Raw genomic sequence first — 22,056 nt, 5'->3', positions numbered from 1 at the left:
TATTTCTGTCACTCACTGAAAAAGTGTCCATATCAGCAAATATTTAAGTCTTAATATTGAGAGCTATTGTAGGATATATATATATATATATATATATATATATATATATATATATATATATATATATATATATATATATATATATATTGCAGCCGGGGGAAGGGTGGGTGGTAATATTGGGAATCTAAGACAGAAATTTGTGGGGAAAATACTGTGAATGAAAACCTACCAACTTGATGAACTTAATTTCACGATGTAGATAAAGTAGTAAACCTGATGCCCGTGTGTTATGGTCATTGCTGTGGAGACATCTTCCACCTGGTTGATGCTGTCTTTCAGAGTCAACCAAAAAACTTTTTCTGACTTGAATCTCAAAAAATCAGTTTTTTCTCCTTAGAATAAAACACTGTCGTAAAAATGCCCCAAATAATCATCTTTAAAGGTTCCCACGGGTTACCAAAAAAATGGAATGTCATGTAGGGAGAGAGAGTACCACGGCCAGAATGAATTATTTTTCAGGATCGATTTTTGTTGTCGTGCTCTACACACAAACACACACAGACACTAACACACACACACAAACACACACAGACACAAACACACACAGACACTAACACACACACACACACACACACACAAACACACACAGACACTAACACACACACACAAACACACACACACACTCCCATTTGCTTGACCATGCCATGCGGCTCGGCAGCGCAGGCGGGAGATGTGGGTTGTCTGTAGCGAGCCATCAATCACAGCGCTAACGACAGCTCCATAAACTCCAGGGCAGCAGCCAGCTAGCCTAGCCTAGCCTAGCCTAGCGGGCTCTGCTCTGCTGCGATAGCATTCACATCGCCCGCTGCACTCCACTTCCTTCCTGCTGACCTCCGCACAGCAGAGGTGGCGAGGACAAGACTGCTTATCTGCCCCCACCCACCCCCACCCCACCACACAGAGTCTGCCCCCACCCACCCCCCAAAACACACAGTGTGCCCCCCACCCCCCAAAACACACAGTGTGCCCCCCACCCCCCAAAACACACAGCCCACCACAGCGTCTGGGTGGTAGGAGCACTGGGCTGTCAGCAGTGATGTAGTGTGCTGAACAACAAGGTGGTGAACTGTGACCTTCAGTGTGATCAGCCTCAGCAAACACACACAGCATGAGAAACTACAATCTGACACGCGTTACAAGGAGCAACTCACCCTAAAAAAAATCAAGAATACATTTTTTTCATCTCACCTATTCATCCATCTCTAGGTGGTTATGGTGGGAGTTACCGAGTTTTGGAGATATCGGCTATATAGAGATGTCTGCCTTCTCCCGAATATAATGGAAGTGGATGGCACTCGGCTTGTGCTTCTCAAAGCATTAGAAAAACTCAACAGCAGAGCAGCCACCTGGGTGATGCTGCACGGCAGCCGGGTTGAGCCAGAACGCTCACCACACATCAGCTATCACGGTGGAGAGTTGAGGACTGAAAGAGCAAATTAAATATCAAGGGATAGAGACGCTGCGGAGCGCGTCATCATTCAGAAGCCACACCCAAAACGGGGGAAAACACAAACTCCCGTCCAATCCTGGCGTTCTCCTATGTCGCGTCCATGGTCGGGTGTTGGACACAAAGATCGTATATACGGAAGATGAACACTCCAACTTACTTCATTGACAGCAACATCCACATTTTTCTTCTCGCCAATTCTCAATGGCTTCCTTGTTTTCCTCGGGAGTACAAAAAAAACCTTAACTGGCGATTTTTTACATTTGTTGTCTGCGCAGCCCACCACACAACAGCTTTTAGCTATGTTTAATTCAAGGAAAATGACGCTGGTGTGTGGAAATGAATGGAGCTTTTCCCCCGTGATGGGCGTGGCCTATTTCATGCAGTGTCTCTATGATTAGGTGGCCATGATGGAAGGAAGGCCTGTGTAGGAATTTAGTCAGTGCACACCCCCCAGTGAACTGGGGTTACACGCCCCAGTGAACCGGGGTTACACGCCCCCCAGGGGACCAGGGGTTAATCCCCCAAGGGCACCGGAGTTACACCCCTACTGTGGACTATGGACATAGCCTACCATTTTTTGGAATCCCTAGTGTGGCCTGTCGCCATCTTGGGGTTCGTGCGCAGCTCACCAGAGAGGGGGGGGTTTCCCAGAGGCGCAGCAGCCGCGCGTTCTATTGGTCCGTGATTGGCAAGCTACGCAATCACTGGACAGGGGACCTGTCAATCACCCCCAAAGCATAGTCTTTTCTATCGTCTATTTTACTCTACCGGGTGAGTTAAGTACTTTGAGAGAAACGCAAACCGGAGTCAAAACCCTTGTACGTGTAAGCTACATACTTGGCCAATAAAGGTGATTCTGGTTCTGATCAGATTCTGATGTAGGGGTAAAAGGGGTCAACTGGGTTTTGGCTTCACTCTGATAAAAGCCTATCCTGGTTTGGGTCGCTGCGGTTCTTTGGATGGTGAAATGAACTTGAGAGCTTTGTGGTCTACATATTGACGGGTGTGTCTGCACAGCTGAGCCCTTTTGTGGAGGCAGCGTGTGTGTGTTTGGTTGTGTGTGTGTCGCGTTTTGTCCCAGTTCCGCCTCTTTGTATACAAACCCGTGAGAGCAACAATGCCAGTGTGTGTGTGCCTTCCTGTGCCTATTGTTGCAGCCGCGTCTGCGTTGCCCTCGCTAACATCCACTCGTTGTAAGGTGGAGACAATAGCTGTGGACAAGACAGGGTACCATGTGTCTGCGCGGGGCAGGCTTCACTCTGCAGGCCCTTCCTGTCGCCTCCATCGACCCCCTGACCTCTGACCCCTAAGCACGGACCACTCTGCCTGTCGTGTCAGTGCCCCCGCTAAGCTCCACGCTGGGCTGTGAGAACCTGCAGCTTCTCCTCAGGAGAGGATGAAACTACTATCTCCATTAGTAAAATGTTTAAAAAAAACAATAGCAAATGCCCACCACAAGTTATCAGAGACCGAAATTATTCTTCAAATTGTTTGTCTTACCAGCAGCAAAAAAATTATAATAATAATTGTATTGATTAATTTTCGGACTATTCACAAATAGATGAATCAGCTAATCGTGTCAGCAGTAATCCATACAGTACAGACGTGTCTAGACTGTATGGCTACTGTTCTATAACATTCAACATTTTGCTGTTTTTTATTTTCTCCAGACACATTTCTTTTAATTGTAAGAAGTAGGGTTGTAACAATAAATCGCGAGACAGCAAAAAATCGACACCCAAAAACTTTGAGAAAATCGTATCGAAAACTCAGTATCGCGAATCGTGAGTTGAGTGTATCATTACATGCCTAGTGAACAGTAAGCCAACTTGTGTTAAAGCCTCTCAAACTAGTTTTCCCACGGCCCACCTTCAAAAGCACAACACCGGGCCGGCAGAGGCTGAAACACAACGTTCCTCTCATGTCTTTACCGCCCCCTCATATTGTACGGCAGAAACTGAACGTTTGAACTGTTCAAACCGCTTCTTCAACGGCTTTTCAATTAACTTCCAGACCTGAAGCTATATCGCCGCTGTGTCGCGGAAGAAAAGCAAAAAGTATTCAAAGTAGTCCTACTACTAGGCGTTTTTTTTTTGGTGTGCTTTGAAAAGCACACTTCCTGTGACTAACTGAATTTCTTCCATTTCAAATCACCTTGTCTCATTTGCAGGGGGGGGGGGGCGGGGTTTGAAATGAAACCTCCTCGTCAGTCAGTTCTTGTCAGTAAGGAAAGCTCGCTGGCTTCTTTCCCAGAGATATTATGCTCCCGCTGCCTGCCTGCACTGCTGCTTCGCCCCTCTACCCCGCATTGTTCTGCAGGATCTGGTTCATGGAGGTGGGGGTGGAGGAGGGGGTAGCTAGCTAGGTAATGGGACCCTCGTTCCTGCTTCTCTGTGCAGGTTGAATGGGTGCCCCCCCCCCCCACGTTCTCACTGTCTTTCTCTGTGTTTCTGTCACGCTGTCTCTCTCTCCCTCGCTGAAAAATCGTCCGCATCAGCAAATCTTTAAATCTAATATTGAGAGCTTTTTTTTTTTTGTTGTTTTTTTTTTCACTGCAGCCGGCTTAGAGGGGTAACAGTAACCCAAAGAAAAATGTCATTTTGGAGATGAACGTGGGAAATTTTGTGCGCACCTGTGAATGAAAACCTACCAAACTTCGTATAATTTCACTATCTAGAAAAGTAAAGTCTATGATAGCTGTGTTGTGCTCAATCTGCTGTGGAGATGTGGAGTCGTCTTCACACTTGCTTCAGATACAGATTCAGAAATACTTTAATGATCCCACAGGGGGGAAATTGGGAAATGCAGGTTTTTGATGCTGTTTTTCAAAGGGAACCAAAATATGCCAAAAAAGATTTTTCCACTTTTTTCCCTTGCAAATTTCTGACATTCTTTTTTCTCACAACTGTCTGACTTTTATCTCAGAAATTCAGACTTTTTTTTTTTCCGTTAGAAATAATATACGCCTTCGTAAAAAAAAAAGCCCCAAAAATCATCTGTAAATGTAACTAACTCACTGCTATCTCCCCTCATTCTGTCCTGCATTGTTCTACAGGATCTGGTTCATGGAGGTTGAGGTGGAGTGGGGGGGGGGGGGGGTAGCTAGGTAATGGGACCCTCGTCCCTGCTTCTCTGGGCAGGTTGAATGGGTCCTTCCACTCTGACTCTCTGAATGGGGCGAGCTGGGCCCAGGTTGCTGGGCTCGGGTTTCTCCAGCCCGGCCCGGCTTTCTGACAGATCCATATTTCAAAGTGCTGGGATGCCATGTCCCATAACACACACACCCCCTACACACACACACACACACACACACACACACACACACCCCTCCTCTTATTCCCAAACCCCACCTCACATATCCACAGGCTGGGAATTACACCAGGGTCATCAGGGTCTACTGCTACTACTAATATTACTACTATGACTACTGCTGCTGCTGCTGTTACACACACACACACACACACACACACACACACACACACACACACACACAGACACACACACAGGTATCACACAGACACACACACACACACACAGACACACACACAGACACACACACACACACACACACACACACACACAGGTATTTAGTCTGTAAAGTATTTTAATGATGGCAAAATGTTACACAAACAAGAAAACAAAAAATATATTCAGTCATTTTGTTCCAATCGTTTAAAATGACAAAATGCTTTAGAGTGGGGGGGGGGAATGTGTCATTAAAGTGTTGACTGCTAACATGGTCTCTCAGAGCAACACTACTGGGCCTCTCACAAAATAGCAGAAGCAACCGCAGTAAAACAGGATGTGTGAAGAATAGGTGCCAAAACTATACAAGTTGTTCAATTAACCACAATTCAATTAACAATTCAATTGACCAAAACCAATTAACAATTCAATTAGCCACCAAGTTGTTCAATTAACCACCGAGCCTTTACAGAAAGGACTCATACAAGTTCAGTTGCTCCTATGGCACCAAGGAAGTCCAACAGCCCTGTGATTAAAGTTCGAAAGAAAGTTGCTAGTTCTGATGTTGTCAGTTGTAGTTCAAATGGAGAGTGTGCTGTATACGCAGGGGTTGGAGTCGGTGTCTAGTCCTTCGCCGTCTGTTGATTTGAAGTGGTCCTCGTCGATAGTGAAATAGATGTGACCTTCGTCGCTTAGGAACTCCACTGCCTGTTTGACGACAGCCGGAGCGATGGTGCTCAGTCGCAGCTTCAGGTCCTGAATGCTGATGCCTGGTGCATCCGGCAGCCGCTTATCAAACTCAGCACCTGCTTCTGACTTGGGCTCAACCCCCTGGTGGCCATGTCGTCTGCGCCCCGAATAGCCCCCTCCCGTGTTCATGACGCTATCGTTCAATTCCTCCGTGACCTCCGTCTACTCCACAGCCACCATGGTCTGTGGTTTGCTGTGTATCAGCTGCGCTTGCAACCACCTCCAGCATGTGGGAGGTGATTTCGTTCATGTCCTCCAGGGGCCTCACACTGAACGCCACCAGGGACCTGTGATTCTGGAAGGAGCGCAGGTTGCCGGAGACTTTGACGTAAGTGCCTGGCGGCAGGACTTTGCTGTCCACACCGGGGTCCTCGTTGTCCACCCACTGCCTCACGTCCACGGGAGCTGCTGTCATGTCGTCCAACCTTGTACTGGATGTTGGTCCTGGATCTGTCCGTGTTCCTGATAACACCCACGACGGTGACCCGGTTTCACCTCCACCTCTCCTACCCTGAAGGACTCGTCAGCCTGGGGGGCAGACATCAGCTGAGACACGGTGCACGGGGTTATGTAGGAGGCACGCGTTCTCCACTTCTTCTCTCCTCCCTGGGAGGAAGCAGATGATGCAAAGCCTCCAGGAGACTGGCTGGATCCTCCACTGTCGCCTAGCTTGATTCCACATGTTGTTCTTGGCGTCTTCTATAACGAACAATGAAATAACTGAACTGTTATGAAGGCTGTAACCTTAAAGAGTGTAGGAGTGCAGGAGAATTATCGTACAATGAGGGTCAAAATGATCGTTTTTGGATGGAAATGATCAGCGACTAACGCGAGCAGCTGCTTCTCCTTCTTCGTCTTATGGCTTTCATGCCTTGCGTCTTCCACCACCTTTATATAGCCTCAGCCAGGAAGGATCATGACATCACTGATGACATCACAATTGCTCGAGTTACATCACTGATGACATCACAATTGCTCGAGTGACATCACTGATGACAACACAATTGCTCAAGTGACATCACTGATGACATCACAATTCCTGATTTATGACATCACTGATGATGTCACAAACAGACACAGCCCGCAAAATCGAAATTGTGTACTAACTACCGCTCCCGCCACTTATATTTTGGAATATCGCCATATTCTGGAAATGTTGTATTATTAAAGTCAAACTGAACCCGTTCGGAGCCCAAGTGGCGCGTGGGCCGGAGTCAGTTTCAGACTGAAAACATAACTTGTCTGAGATGACAGGTTGAGAGGCGGGTCATAGTAGCATGTTGATGATTTGATTTGACAATTCTGGGGACTGGATTGGGCTTTGGCCAATCCTGGCGTGTTCCGCCCCCAAATCGATTGGGATTCAGCGTGTTTCTGGCCATCTGGTGCTCCTCGGGAAGAGCCTGGTGATGCGAGCTACGCGAGTAGAGCCGCAGCAGGCAGCCGGCTGCCTTTTGTGTGGTGCGGAGCGAAGAGTGCAGCCGTCGGCCTGGAATCTCCGAGGAGCCAGTTATATTTCTTTGCATTGTTAGACATTACCGTTTGCTTTTTTTTCGTATGTTACCTACAATTGGCCAAGTTAGTAGTTAGTTTATGGGCTAGAAACTCTGCCAGATGACACTAGTCGCCATTTTCTCCTTCATTTGGAAGAGAAAATGATCCTGAATGAAGATTTGATTGACAGCTGCCATGTCTGATATGATTGGTTGAAATGGGGTAGAAATTTGATAGTACTAACTTTTGAATGTGAAAAAGTAAAGAAATTAGATTTTTGTGAATTTTTTGGCATACCTTATTAAATAGGTGCACTGAATACCCAGGTATTTGAACTACAATAAAAGAAAAGTCATTTTTGGGTTCAGCTTGACTTTAACTAAAATCAGGCCGGAGCGGCCTGGCCTGGCTTGGCATGGCTTGGCCTGGCCTGGCTTGGCAAGGCCTGGCTTGGCATGGCTTGGCCTGGCCTGGCTTGGCCTGGCTTGGCATGGCCTGGCCTGGCTTGGCATGGCTTGGCTTGGCATGGCCTGGCCTGGCTTGGCTTGGCCTGGCCTGGCTTGGCCTGGCCTGTCATGGCTTGGCTTGGCATGGCCTGGCTTGGTATGGCTTGGCTTGACCTGGCCTGGTTGGCATTTCCTGGCCTGGTTTGGCTGGCCTGGCTTGGCCTGACCTGGCTTGGCCTGCTTGTTACAGCAGCTGTGGAGCGTGTGCAGCTGGTACAGCAGACAGTTGTTTTACAGCAACAGCCTGTGGGTCAACCTGCAGCTTGGCCGCAGCCAGTGCCCAGGGGAGAGAGAGAGAGAGAGAGAGAGTGTGTGTGTGTGTGTGTGTGTGTGTGTGCACCCACCTGTCCCCATGGCTGTAGCCTGTGCTTAGCGGGCTAAGTCTGGTGGCTAACCCTTAGCGCCCGGGCGTTTGGCAGTATGACCACTGCTAGATTAATCCATTCCACACTCCATCAGTCACCGGGCACAGGTTATTAGCACTGGGGCAAGACACACACACACACACACACCACACACACACACACACACACATACACACACACACACACACACACACACACACACACACTCATACACACACACACACACACACACACAGTCCCTTCACCCTTGTGACTTCGCCGTCTACCTCGTCCCCAAAGTTTGCAGAGGTGGCCTTGGTGGTGAGAGGCCATTTGTCAAAAACCCAGCCAGAGTCTCCACTTGGCTCCTTTTAATAAGGCTACCCGGGCTCTGGGAGTACACACACACACACACACACACACACACACACACACACACACACACACACACACTCACACACACACACACACACACGCACGCACACGCACACACACACACACACACACACACACACACACACAGACTCACAGACTCACACGCACGCATAGACACACACACACTCACACACACACACACACACATACACACCACAGACAGACTCACACACACACACACACACTCACACAGACACTCACACACACACACACACATAGACTCTTTGCACATGCTGGTAGCAGCTCTGTCTTGTCCCGCGGGGCTTATAAAAGTCCCATTAACATGGCCCTCCTCATTGGTCCTGACAGGTTGATCAATTAGGCACCTCCCCCGCTGACCTCCGGCCCCACTGTGACAGAGAGGTCACACACGATGATCGCCGGACCTGCACACACACTCTAACTCTCTCTCTCTCTTCCTCTCTCTCTGTCTCTCTCTCTCTCTCTTCCTCTCTCTCTCTCTCTTCCTCTCTCTCTGTCTCTCTCCTCTCTCTCTTCCTCTCTCTCTGTCTCTCTCTCTCTCTCTTCCTCTCTCTCTCTCTCTTCCTCTCTCTCTGTCTTCATCTCTCTCTCTTCCTCTCTCTCTGTCTTCATCTCTCTCTCTTCCTCTCTCTCTGTCCCCCTCTCTCTCTCTCCTCTCTCTGTCTCCCTCTCTCTCTTTCCTCTCTCTGTCTCCCTCTCTCTCTCTTCCTCTGTCTCTCTTCCTCTCTCTCTCTACCTCTCTCTCTGTCTCCATATCTCACCCTCTCTCTCTCCGTCTCCATCTCTCTCTCTATCTCTCTGTCTCTCTCTTCATCTCTCTCTGTCTCCCCTCTCTCTCTTCCTCTCTCTCTTCCTCTCTCTCTGTCTCCCTCTCTCTCTCTTCCTCTCTGCCTCTCCCTCTCTGTCTCTCTCTCTTCTTCTCTCTCTGTCTCCATCTCTCTCTTCCTCTCTCTCTGTCTCCATATCTCACCCTCTCTCTCTCTGTCTCCATCTCTCTCTCTCTCTGTCTCCCCTCTCTCTTTCTCTCTCTCTGTCTTCATCTCTCTCTCTCTTCCTCCCTTTCTCTCTCCCTCTGTCTCTCTCCCTCTGTCTCCCCCTCTCTCCTTCCTCCTCTCTCTGTCTTCATCTCTCTCTCTCTTCCTCCCTTTCTCTCTCCTCTGTCTCCCCTCTGTCTCTTATCTGTGGCTGGTACAGCGTGTTGGTGGCGTGCTCGTGTGTCCGGCGCTCGGCTGATATCCCAGCATGCATCTGTTCTCTGGAGCATCATACTTACTTACCTGAGACACATCCGATCCTATCTCTGCTCTCGACACCACCGAAACACACACTCCACTCTGTGTAGCGCGCGCGTGTGTGTGCGTCTGTGTGTGCGTCTGTGTGTGTGTGTGTGTGTGTGTGTGTGCGTCTGTGTGTGTGTGTGTGTGCGTCTGTGTGTGTGTGTTGTGTGTGTGTGTGTGTGTGTGTGTGTGTGTGTGTGTGCGTCTGTGTGTGTGCGCATGCGCGCGCGTGTGTGTGTGTGTGTGTGTTATTGTGCTTTATGAGGACCTCTCCCAGGGTCCAGAAATAACACCCACCAAGCACCAAATGTGGGTAAATGTTGGGCTTGGTGGATAAAAAGATGAGGTCACCCGCCAGCTGGCCAGTGAATAATGTTGTGTGAAGCATGTTTTTGTTGTATGTGCCTCAACCGGCTGAGACTAATGTGACCTCGCTGCCCACCGTACCTACGCTGATGTCACCAGCGATTCGTCCAATCAAATCAAAAGCAGCGCTGAATCAAAACAAGCAGACGGCAGCTTACTGCTATTTATACATGGTCTGGGTGAATACTCAATTCTGATTGGCTGCAAGGTGTCCATTAATTTGTGATCATGTACAGTGATAATGTACACCTAGTTAAATGGTCTGTTCCACCGTTCATATCAATGCGCCAGGATCACGACAGAGCCGTTTGAGCTCTATACCACCGTCAACGCTTAATATGGCACTTTTATAAGTTTAGAAAAAAATGGAGTCGGTCAAAGTAACTATTTAGATTACCCCTGTGTGCTCAGTTTATTAAAATAACGGCTATTTAGAAATCTGATTTTCGTTCTGGTCAGCTGACAGAAGCCGGGCTCTCAGCTGTCAACTGTCAAACCCTCTGTTTACAACTTGCAGCGAGCAGCAGCCAGGCGCTCTGGGAGAGCGTGCTGCCTCTATCACTGATACAAATCAAGTCGAAGAGGAAAAAGACAATATCAACAAAAAGAAAACAACGAAATGGGCAGTTAACAGCAACACACTGAGAGACGTCCTTGTACAAAACATACCTGGACTCCAACATACTGAAAGCTGATGGTTTTCAGTCTACTCCGAGCGTGGCACGCGCCTTTTACGTCTATAAGACCCGCAGACGTTAACGTAATTCCCTGGAATGTGAATTTAAACGAGCCAGTTACATGGCGTTGCATTCTTAGACATTGCCGTTTTATTTTGTATGTTGTTACATAGGCTACAATTGGCCAAATTATTAGTTAGCTTGACTCGAGAATTGTGCCAGGTGCAGCAGGCACTAAGCGGCCATTTTATCCAATGATAGCCTAATCTTGAGCAGCTGAGGGGACTATTTTGCCTCGCCGGTTCTCAACTCATATTCAAGGTTATGAAAACTACATTTTGATTGCAAAATGCATGAAAATATAAATGAATGGTCTTGTTTTGTTTCTTTGGCAAGTGACCATGGTATAAGCGGGTTACTTATCTGAAGCTTCTGTATGGAGAAAGTGATGGCCCCGCCCCTTACTCCAGCCCCAGTCTGTCTCTCTGCTGCAGTGCATGCTGGTCTCTCTCCTGCTCCTGTGGGTGGAGGAACTGCTCTCTCTCCTCTTCTATGATGGATTTCTCTCCTGTATGATTGTTGAACATCTCTCCGTGCAAAATGGCGGCTCTAGAAAGAAGCCCTCTCGCTGTTTGATTCTGAGAGACTGTGTGTGTGTGTGTGTGTGTGTGTGTGTTGTACCACTGCATGTGTTTGTTATGATGAGGTTAGACTGCAGTTTTCTGTTGAATGAGATGCAACCAGAGGAGACATGAGAACCTGTGTTTAGTAAACGTCTGGTCTGCACAGGATAAATAAAGGTGTGCGTGCGTGTGTGTGTGTGTGTGTGTGTGTGTGTGTGTGTGTGCGTGCGTGTGTGTGTATGCATGTGTGTGTGTGTGTGTGCGTGTGTGTGTGTGTGTGTGTGTGTGTGTGTGTGTGTGTGTGTGTGTGTGTGTGTGTGTGTGTGTGTGTGTGTGTGTGTGTGTGTGTGTGTGTGTGTGTGTGCGCGCGTGTGTGTGCGTGGAGGTCAGGGACAGGACGCATGATGATGATGATGATGGATTTGGTGAAGTGAGGAAACGTTAGAAGAACAAAAGCAACATTAGAAGCCTCCAGCTGGTCCACAGTGAAGACATGAGGAATGCTGCAGTTACAGTTCACTGTTTCATCCACTGAACATTCTCTGTGGGAGAGAAGAGAAGATGAAGCTTTCATATTCCACCCAAAGCAGCCAGGTCTGCTCCAGGTTTCCTCCCGTTAAAGCCCCTGGAAACCCAAATCCACAGTCACTTTCTAATTCTAAACCTTCTCAAGTGGTGTGTAGACCAGGGAGGCGGGCTTTCCCAGGGGGCTCCAAGTACAGTAGTTTCAGGGGAGGCTCAATGAATGCAAGTGAAACAATATTCAACATTAGTTATCAAAAGGAAGTCACATAGAATAGCCTAAATGTGTGGGATTTGGTTAAAGAGATTGTTCAGAGATACAGTTAGGTTCAGGGAATGTTAAAGTTTTTCCCACTTTTCCCCCCCGAGTCAGAAACTTACTCGTTTCTGAATAAGTGTCTTTATTAAGACAATTTTCTATGTATTTGGTGTATCTGAAATATGTCACAACAGCAATATCAGACTATCTTGGGTCAGTTGTTGAGTGTCTATGGCAGGGGTCCCCAATTACTTTTCACCAAGGGCCACATTTTGCTGAGGGCTGGGGTGATTTTGGGCATTTGAAAGCAGGTTTAGACAAATAACTAATTTTAAATTAACAGTTGTGCTTATCATTCAGTTTTAACTGCAAATATCTGATCCTTTTCTCACTCACTCCTATGTCACCACCTGCTCTCCCTGCAGGGCTTGAAATTAACTTTTTTCACCACCTGCCAATATGGGCTGCTAGATTTTAAAGTTACCAGCCAATTAGAATTTCCACTAGCCGAAATGTTTTTCTTGAAATAAACCAGAATATGAGTGGGTTAATTTAAGCATAAGTATCAGTAAGTGGCCCGGGATTCTCAAAGCCATGTGTTAGGGGGCACACAAGAACAAAAATGCACTCTTGAAGCTAAATAAATCCAAAACCAACGATATTTTTTCACTTCCAGCGCGGGCCACACGGGGCGCTCGTGGGCCGCTATTTGGGGAACCCTGGTCTATGGGATCAAATAACATTAATTATGATCCCATAGGCATCCAGGAATTGAGTGAGGGGGTGCCTTTTTCCAAGCTTTGTCTGCGGGGAGGCCCACAGTCTCAGACAGTTTTTACACTACAAAAATCCCATTAAGAAATAATATGTGGGGGGTGAGTGGGTGTGAGTGTGTGTGTAAGACCTGGAGTGGACCTCAGGGCGGAGTGGAGGGGAGTCTGGTGAAGAGACTAATGATGTCCAGAGGCCTAATTGAATATTGACGTTTGTTTGGCGCGAGGCTAAATGGCTTCTGTCTGCCTGCCTCCAACAGCCACTGCACATTTAACCCACCCAGCTCCTGTTAGCACCCTGTTACCATGGTTACCGGCTTTCGTCTTCGAGATGCTCGTTGGAGTTGTTTTGGTGTGTGTGTGTGTGTCGTGTGTGTGTTGCTGATGCCTCTGTGACTCCCTTTACACCTCACATTCAAATGCGTCTTGCATCCAGATTGTATCTAGAGACGATTTCACCTGATTACGTTTACACCGAGAAACATGAGGACAATCCAGGCAATTCTGTAGGAAAAATCAAGACGAGGAAGGAACGACAGTCCATTAGAAAAGCCTTTATTATAGTGGCTTCTTACCTGGTACATTGAGATCCAATCACTCTGTCCAGCTCAAACAACTGAACGTGACGTCACATCCTCCTCTCGTTTCTGCGGGTCCGACTCCAAAATAAAAGAAAGCGCAAAAAAAGGTGGTAGCCATCTATGAAGCTGTGCTATTGTATCGTGGAGTTTTGCTTGGAGAAGAAGCCGTCTTCTTTGGAACAGTGGTTGTATGTGGATTGACGTCGCAATTGCCTTTACACTTGTGTTCAATCATGTGGTCACAATGAGGCCATTTACACCCGGCACTAACATGCGTTTTCTGTGATCAGATTGCAATCAGATAGTGCTTGACCGCTTGAAAGTACAGGTGTAAACGCCCCCAAGCCACATTGAGGACGGATTGCGATCTGATCGGCAAAAACCACCTCCGGAGGTGGTCAGGGATGCATTGTGACCACATTGAACACAAGTGTAAATGCAATGTGTCCTCTCAAACCACATACTGCAACAGTCACTGCTGTTTTTCTGCCGCTCTACTCTATGGAGCTTGCCTGGACAGATCGCAATCGGATCCCAATGTGGACACTGGAGACACATTTTAATACCAGGTGTAAATGCAATCAGGTTAATGTAGTCAAGCACTATCTGATTGCAATCTGATAACAGAAACGCATGTTAGTGCCAGGTGTAAATGGCCTCAATGTGTCCCTGACCACCTGGTTTGGCTGATCAGATCACAATCCCTCCTCAATGTGTCTCGGGTGCATTTACACCTCTCCGCCTTTCATGTTTACGGAGGACTTGTTGTTGTTGTTTTTGTTCCTATGTCAGGTGACCTGATCACATGACCTGTCACATGATGAACTGCATAGCATCTCCTGTGTTCCTCTTTTCTCTTGTCTCTTTGCTTCTATTTCTGTGAGGCTGTTTCACTTCCCGCTGTGCCCGCCTCCAGACGCTTCGCCTTTGTTACCACGGCGACACTACTCTCCAGATGGCGAGTGTCGACGCAAGACTGGGCTCCGAACGCAGTCTGATCACAACACACACACACACACACACACACACACGCAGCACACACACACACACACACACTCACACTCAGAGAGCACACTGGCATGTTTTCTAACATACATTCTGTTCAACACTTGCATGCAGTGTTGGGGGTAACTCGTTACAAAAGTAACATATTACATGTAATATATTACTTTTAGCAGTAACTCAGTAATATAAATTATTACAATAGGATTTCAGTAATATTATACCAGTTACTTTGTCAAGTAACACAAGTTACAAATTGAGTTACTTTTTTTTTTTTTTATCAAAGCACATATTTAAATAAAGATACAATCATTTCCTAATCAAACTGTGTGTTTTTATGCAAATAACCACTATAGATGACAATAACAAAGGAGAAGAATAACATTTAGAATTTTGGATTGTTTACACTGACTTCAAGGCGGTTGACATTTTTCTGGATGGTTCCGGGGCGGCGATGTCATTCTGCTACTGCTGTTGTTTTGGTGAAAGTAATGCAAAAGTAGTGTAATAATAATAAGTAACGAGTTACTCTACACAGACAGTAATATTGTAAAGTAACATATTACTTTCAAATGAAAGTAACTAGTAATATGTAGTATATTACATTTTGAAAGTCACTTGCCCAACACATGTTGGCCTACACACACACTCAGAGAGGCACACCGGCATGTTTTCTAACATACATTCTGTTCAACACTCTGCACTGGACCCAGCCACACACACACACACACACACACACACACACACACACACACAGCCACACACACACACACACACACACACACACACACACACACCCGGGCAGTACAGTATAATAAAGGCTGGTGTGTCACAGGCACACAGGAAACAGCCTCTCCTTTATGTGACCAGGATGTCATTAATCTTAGCGGAGGTTAACAAATGCACTTGCATGGAAGGTATATTTCATAGGCAGACAGCCGACAATGGGGCCATTGTGGCGGCGGGGGCTAGCTAGCTAGCTAGCTAGCGGCACCCGGGCTGGTTGGGCGCGGGACCTTCAGGGTCGGCTGGGGATCCGCGGCTTCACGTCGTCGGGGGTCATGTTTCACCGTCTCCTGCAGATGAATGTGTTTGTGTGCGAGAACGCGTGTGAAACACGGAGCGAATCAACGCTTCCAAATATTTATTTATTTTTGCTACAAGAAAGAAACCCACGATTTATTTTCTGAATGGGGATGGGGGGGGGGGGGGGGGATGAATTGCGTTCGGCCATTTTTCAACGTTTGGCCCATGTCGCTATTAGTCAAAAGCAGAGCCAGATAAATATCCTGTTATATGCTGCTGGCCGCGTGCTGTGATTCACTGCTCTGTAGGACGCTGGTGCTGCTTCCACCAGGAGGAGTGGCGAGTCTCCTGGCTAATCCATTACACTTCCATTAGCTGCGATCTGTGTGATTAGTTGTAATGAATCAGTTGGAGGCTGTGGCCTCCGCTCCCCTCTGCCCGCTCCTCACATTTCATTTCTCACCTCATCTCTCAGCTCTCCAGCGAGCGAGAGAGCCCGGCAACGACTGAACGAGCAGATGAAACTGAGAGCAAGCTGCAGGTCACAACAACGCACAAACGCTCGATACGCTTTCCTCCCTTTCTGCCTCTCTATACCTCTGAGCAGAGCCGTGTAGATAGAAGAGTCACCACGTCTCCATTCACTCCAATGGACCCGTTTTTTTACTCTCAAGAGTTCCAGGAGGAAGTAAGGTCCTGGATTAAGCAGCACTGTCGAGTTGCAGCAAAATGGACAGTTTGTGTTGTACTTTGGAAGGTGTTTTTTTTATTTTTATCAAATTGTACATTATCAGCTTTATTTTAACATTCAAAAGTAGCACGAGACCCTTTCCTGGCTGTTCATTGGCTAATGAGTCACGCATTTTGGTCCTCCGCTGACGCCACTCTCTCTGTAGAGGACACTACCTCTGAGCTACATTAACCTGGTTCACTCTGTTCCTACCTCTCTATACCTCTGAGTTACACCTGGTTCACTCTGTCTCTAACTCTCTATACCTCTATACACTCTGGCTCTGGTTAGCTCGCGCTGTGGCCCCGCCCTCATGTTTTACACATACACTCTGGCTCTGGTTAGCTCGCGCTGTGGCCCCGCCCTCATGTTTTACACATACACTCTGGCTCTGGTTAGCTCGCGCTGTGGCCCCACCCTCATGTTTTACACATACACTCTGGCTCTGGTTAGCTCACGCTGTGGCCCCGCCCTCATGTTTTACACATACACTCTGGCTCTGGTTAGCTCATGCTGTGGCTCCGCCCTCATGTTTTACACATACACTCTGGCTCTGGTTAGCTCGTGCTGTGGCCCCGCCCTCATGTTTTACACATACACTCTGGCTCTGGTTAGCTCACACTGTGGCCCCGCCCTCATGTTTTACACATACACTCTGGCTCTGGTTAGCTCACACTGTGGCCCCGCCCTCATGTTTTACACATACACTCTGGCTCTGGTTAGCTCACGCTGTGGCCCCGCCCTCATGTTTTACACATACACTCTGGCTCTGGTTAGCTCGTGCTGTGGCTCCGCCCTCATGTTTTACACATACACTCTGGCTCTGGTTAGCTCACACTGTGGCCCCGCCCTCATGTTTTACACATACACTCTGGCTCTGGTTAGCTCACGCTGTGGCCCCGCCCTCATGTTTTACACATACACTCTGGCTCTGGTTAGCTCGCGGCGTGCTGTGGCCCCGCCCTCATGTTTTACACATACACTCTGGCTCTGGTTAGCTCATGCTGTGGCTCCGCCCTCATGTTTTACACATACACTCTGGCTCTGGTTAGCTCACGCTGTGGCCCCGCCCTCATGTTTTTCACATACACTCTGGCTCTGGTTAGCTCAGGCTGTGGCCCCGCCCTCATGTTTTACACATACACTCTGGCTCTGGTTAGCTCACACTGTGGCCCCGCCCTCATGTTTTACACATACACTCTGGCTCTGGTTAGCTCACACTGTGGCCCCGCCCTCATGTTTTACACATACACTCTGGCTCTGGTTAGCTCACACTGTGGCCCCGCCCTCATGTTTTACACATACACTCTGGCTCTGGTTAGCTCACACTGTGGCCCCGCCCTCATGTTTTACACATACACTCTGGCTCTGGTTAGCTCACACTGTGGCCCCGCCCTCATGTTTTACACATACACTCTGGCTCTGGTTAGCTCAGGCTGTGGCCCCGCCCTCATGTTTTACACATACACTCTGGCTCTGGTTAGCTCATGCTGTGGCCCCGCCCTCATGTTTTACACATACACTCTGGCTCTGGTTAGCTCGTGCTGTGGCCCCGCCCTCATGTTTTACACATACACTCTGGCTCTGGTTAGCTCACACTGTGGCTCCGCCCTCATGTTTTACACATACACTCTGGCTCTGGTTAGCTCGCTGTGGCCCCGCCCTCATGTTTTACACATACACTCTGGCTCTGGTTAGCTCACGCTGTGGCCCCGCCCTCATGTTTTACACATACACTCTGGCTCTGGTTAGCTCACGCTGTGGCCCCGCCCTCATGTTTTACACATACACTCTGGCTCTGGTTAGCTCGCGCTGTGGCCCCGCCCTCATGTTTTACACATACACTCTGGCTCTGGTTAGCTCGCGCTGTGGCCCCGCCCTCATGTTTTACACATACACTCTGGCTCTGGTTAGCTCGCGCTGTGGCCCCGCCCTCATGTTTTACACATACACTCTGGCTCTGGTTAGCTCACGCTGTGGCCCCGCCCTCATGTTTTACACATACACTCTGGCTCTGGTTAGCTCACGCTGTGGCCCCGCCCTCATGTTTTACACATACACTCTGGCTCTGGTTAGCTCACGCTGTGGCCCCACCCTCATGTTTTACACATACACTCTGGCTCTGGTTAGCTCACGCTGTGGCCCCGCCCTCATGTTTTACACATACACTCTGGCTCTGGTTAGCTCACGCTGTGGCCCCACCCTCATGTTTTACACATACACTCTGGCTCTGGTTAGCTCACACTGTGGCCCCGCCCTCATGTTTTACACATACACTCTGGCTCTGGTTAGCTCACACTGTGGCCCCGCCCTCATGTTTTACACATACACTCTGGCTCTGGTTAGCTCACGCTGTGGCCCCGCCCTCATGTTTTACACATACACTCTGGCTCTGGTTAGCTCGTGCTGTGGCTCCGCCCTCATGTTTTACACATACACTCTGGCTCTGGTTAGCTCACACTGTGGCCCCGCCCTCATGTTTTACACATACACTCTGGCTCTGGTTAGCTCACGCTGTGGCCCCGCCCTCATGTTTTACACATACACTCTGGCTCTGGTTAGCTCACGCTGTGGCTCCGCCCTCATGTTTTACACATACACTCTGGCTCTGGTTAGCTCACGCTGTGGCCCCGCCCTCATGTTTTACACATACACTCTGGCTCTGGTTAGCTCACGCTGTGGCCCCACCCTCATGTTTTACACATACACTCTGGCTCTGGTTAGCTCACACTGTGGCCCCGCCCTCATGTTTTACACATACACTCTGGCTCTGGTTAGCTCACGCTGTGGCCCCGCCCTCATGTTTTACACATACACTCTGGCTCTGGTTAGCTCACGCTGTGGCCCCGCCCTCATGTTTTACACATACACTCTGGCTCTGGTTAGCTCACGCTGTGGCCCCACCCTCATGTTTTACACATACACTCTGGCTCTGGTTAGCTCACGCTGTGGCCCCGCCCTCATGTTTTACACATACACTCTGGCTCTGGTTAGCTCACGCTGTGGCCCCACCCTCATGTTTTACACATACACTCTGGCTCTGGTTAGCTCACACTGTGGCCCCGCCCTCATGTTTTACACATACACTCTGGCTCTGGTTAGCTCACACTGTGGCCCCGCCCTCATGTTTTACACATACACTCTGGCTCTGGTTAGCTCACGCTGTGGCCCCGCCCTCATGTTTTACACATACACTCTGGCTCTGGTTAGCTCGTGCTGTGGCTCCGCCCTCATGTTTTACACATACACTCTGGCTCTGGTTAGCTCACGCTGTGGCCCCGCCCTCATGTTTTACACATACACTCTGGCTCTGGTTAGCTCACGCTGTGGCCCCGCCCTCATGTTTTACACATACACTCTGGCTCTGGTTAGCTCGTGCTGTGGCTCCGCCCTCATGTTTTACACATACACTCTGGCTCTGGTTAGCTCACGCTGTGGCCCCACCCTCATGTTTTACACATACACTCTGGCTCTGGTTAGCTCGCGCTGTGGCCCCGCCCTCATGTTTTACACATACACTCTGGCTCTGGTTAGCTCACGCTGTGGCTCCGCCCTCATGTTTTACACATACACTCTGGCTCTGGTTAGCTCACGCTGTGGCCCCGCCCTCATGTTTTACACATACACTCTGGCTCTGGTTAGCTCGCGCTGTGGCCCCGCCCTTATGTTTTACACATACACTCTGGCTCTGGTTAGCTCGCGGCGTGCTGTGGCCCCGCCCTCATGTTTTACACATACACTCTGGCTCTGGTTAGCTCGCGGCGCGCTGTGGTGCAGTATTGATTAGCGCTGGCCTTCCATCCCTCACTGTAACAAAGCCTATTGATGTTTGTGGAGGCCTGATTTCCCCCCGGTCAGAACCCGTCCGCGCGGCTTGGCCCGTCTGTCCCGAGCTAACCCCCGAGAAGCAGGAACGCCAAAATCATCTTCTCAACAGAGACTCTCTGAAAGATGCTTTTCTCTGCTGCAAAACCTCCAATTAAAATTCTCTGTCATCTCTTCTCTTTGTTTCTTCTTCTTCTTTTGTCTGGTAGGTCAGCTGATATACTGAGGTGTTACGTGATGATAATCTGTCTCCCTCTCCTCACTTGTCAGCCTCGCACTGCCGTTAACACCATTGTGATGAATGAAGGATCAATTTATCACCGGCTCCGACTCCGTTTCTTATCTTCCCCCTCGCCCCCCCTCCATCTCTAACCTCTTCCCTTTTATTTCTTCATCGGTTCATCTATCCATCCTTCTCTTCATCCATCTACTGTCCGTCGTCCATCTACTAGGCTGGGTGATATGGGTGAAATCAATATCATGATGATCACAGAGATTTGTATCTGATACTGTACACCGGTATATCACAATACTTGTGCCAAATCCTGCTAAATCATGTTGAACTGAATTTAGGTGTGTGATGATGTCCAACAAATATAGAAATAGTCAAATAATATTCCTAAATCTATTTATCTATCTATCTGTCTGTCTGTCTCTCTATCTATCTATCTGTCCATCCATCCATCCATCCATAGCAGTGTTTTCCTTGTGTCTGCTGAGATGCTGCCTGTCTGTCACCCTGGAGCTGCAGGCTCCCATGCAGTCTGCTGCAGGTGGATGGTCTCCTGTCACTCACCCTGTGTCAGGCTAGCTGTGAGGGGAGGAGGAGGGGAGGAGGGGGGGCAGATAGACACCACATGACACGGGATGGAGCAATGGGTGGTGTTTGGTGATTAATTTCCTCGTTCACTAGGCAGGGCTGCACATATAAGCATAAATACTACTTTATGTTTCACAAGTGGGAACATGTCCTGTAGGCTCATTCAGCCTGAACTTACCTTTTCAATTCCCCACAAAGTCCCCCTGTGTTTTATCAAGCGCCCCCTCACTCCTCCTGACCAAGCGCCCCCTCACTCCTCCTGACCAAGCGCCCCCTCACTCCTCCTGACCAAGCGCCCCCTCACTCCTCCTGACCAAGCGCCCCCTCACTCCTCCTGACCAAGCGCCCCCTCACTCCTCCTGACCAAGCGCCCCCTCACTCCTCCTGACCAAGCGCAACCTTTCAATGTGTGTGTCATAGCAACATGTGCTCCTGGAGACACCTATTGTAGCAGGAACTACCAGGGAAGCCTTTTTGAGGACCTGTTTAGATGTCTGTCTGTCTGTCTGTCTGTCTGTCTGTCTGCCTGTCTGTCTGTCTGTCTGTCTGTCTGACTGTCTGCCTGTCTGTCTGTCTGTCTGTCTGCCTGTCTGTCTGTCTGTCTGTCTGTCTGACTGTCTGTCTGTCTGTCTGACTGTCTGTCTGTCTGTCTGACTGTCTGTCTGTCTGCCTGTCTGTCTGTCTGTCTGTCTGTCTGTCTGGGCAGATTTTGTCATCATGATAGCACCAAAACCATGCAAGATGCAGGACATGATCTGAGTGCCCTTCCCCTCCTCCCCCCGCCATGCGGCTGGTGTGATCCCATCGCAACATGCTCTCTCTGTGTGTGTGTGTGTGTGTGTGTGTGTGTGAGTGTGTGTACCTACTCCTACTGTAGGTCATGTTTTGGTTTAGTGTGGGTTTACAATCTCACCTGAGCAAAGCTAATGTGATTATCCAGCCAGTGACAGTGTCTATCTCTCTCTCTCTCTCTCTCTCTCTCTCTCTCTCTCTCTCTCTCTCAATTCAATTCAAATGGCTTCTCTCTCTCTCTGTCTCTCTCTCTCTCTCAATTCAATTCAAATGGCTTCTCTCTCTCTCAATTCAATT

The 22,056-nt window shown here is 48.7% G+C and overlaps 1 protein-coding gene and 1 pseudogene across 2 annotated transcripts in view; one reads left to right on the top strand and one right to left on the bottom strand.

Annotated features, from left to right (window-relative positions):
• LOC310791474 (metallophosphoesterase MPPED2) overlaps positions 1-22,056 on the top strand; it is a gene marked incomplete at its 3' end in the record, with an annotated part of 139,694 nt that overhangs the window by 110,936 nt on the left and 6,702 nt on the right. The window lies entirely within an intron of this gene.
• On the bottom strand, positions 5,555-6,407 carry LOC310791091 (replication protein A 32 kDa subunit pseudogene; annotated as a pseudogene). Its single transcript has one exon. The product of its transcript is annotated as a replication protein A 32 kDa subunit pseudogene (transcript).

Source organism: Poromitra crassiceps (assembly GCF_964638095.1).
Source record: "Poromitra crassiceps genome assembly, chromosome: 16".
Lineage (NCBI taxonomy): Eukaryota > Metazoa > Chordata > Actinopteri > Beryciformes > Melamphaidae > Poromitra > Poromitra crassiceps.
Note: the sequence above shows the minus strand (reverse complement) of the source record. Positions and strands in the feature narration are given on the sequence as shown.